An 854-nucleotide genomic window follows, 5' to 3' on the forward strand; every position below is an offset into this window, starting at 1 on the left:
GACATTTGCTTTTTTATTTTAACAGATCTCCAATTTTTCCTGCTATTTTTATCTTTTCATTTGAGACTTTAATAAGCCATTCTTGTCTAAAGTGTGATTCATGTATATTTCACAAAAAATTCCTGATGCATCTGTTCCACATCTGCTTAACATAATTCATGTCTCATGTGAAAGTCTGCTGTAGTGTAGATTAGAGACTTTTAGCTGTCACAGATTTTCAGTTGCCACAAAGAAGCAGGTAAGGGAACTTGGGAGGACTAGCTAAAATATTTACAATTTGACATAAAAACTAAGCGGTTTCAAATATGAAGGAAACACAATAGACAACACAGAAATGAAGCTATGAGGGCTTTAGAGATAGCTCATCAATCTAAGTGCCTGTCTAGGCAAGTATTAGGACCTGGGTTCAATCTTCATACCCCATGCCTTGCCAGCCCTCCCCAGGTGTGCTAAGCCGGCCACCGAGACCAGGCATGGCGGTGCACACCTGTAATCCCAGCACTGGGGAGGCTGAAAAATAGGAATCTCTGCTGCATGGTGAAACCCTGTGCCAAATACACGCAATTAAAAAAAAAGAAATGTAGCTATGCATCTACAGTGAATTGATTTTCAGTCACATGCTAAGAAAATGATCTAGTGACAAGGCAGTCATTTTGATAACCAGTAGTGGGGAAACTGGGCATCCAAATGTAAGGTAAAACTAGACTCAAACCTCTCACCAGTCACAAAAGTGATCTCAAAACAGTTGCTTAAATGCAAGGCCTGAACAATGAAAGCAACAGAACAATGTTTAAAAATAAGGGGAGCACTTCAAGATACTGGAAAAGGCAAGGATTTCTTTTTTGTATAAATAT

Source organism: Octodon degus, unplaced genomic scaffold (genome assembly GCF_000260255.1).
Source record: "Octodon degus isolate 3935 unplaced genomic scaffold, OctDeg1.0 scaffold00008, whole genome shotgun sequence".
NCBI classification, from domain to species: Eukaryota; Metazoa; Chordata; class Mammalia; order Rodentia; family Octodontidae; genus Octodon; species Octodon degus.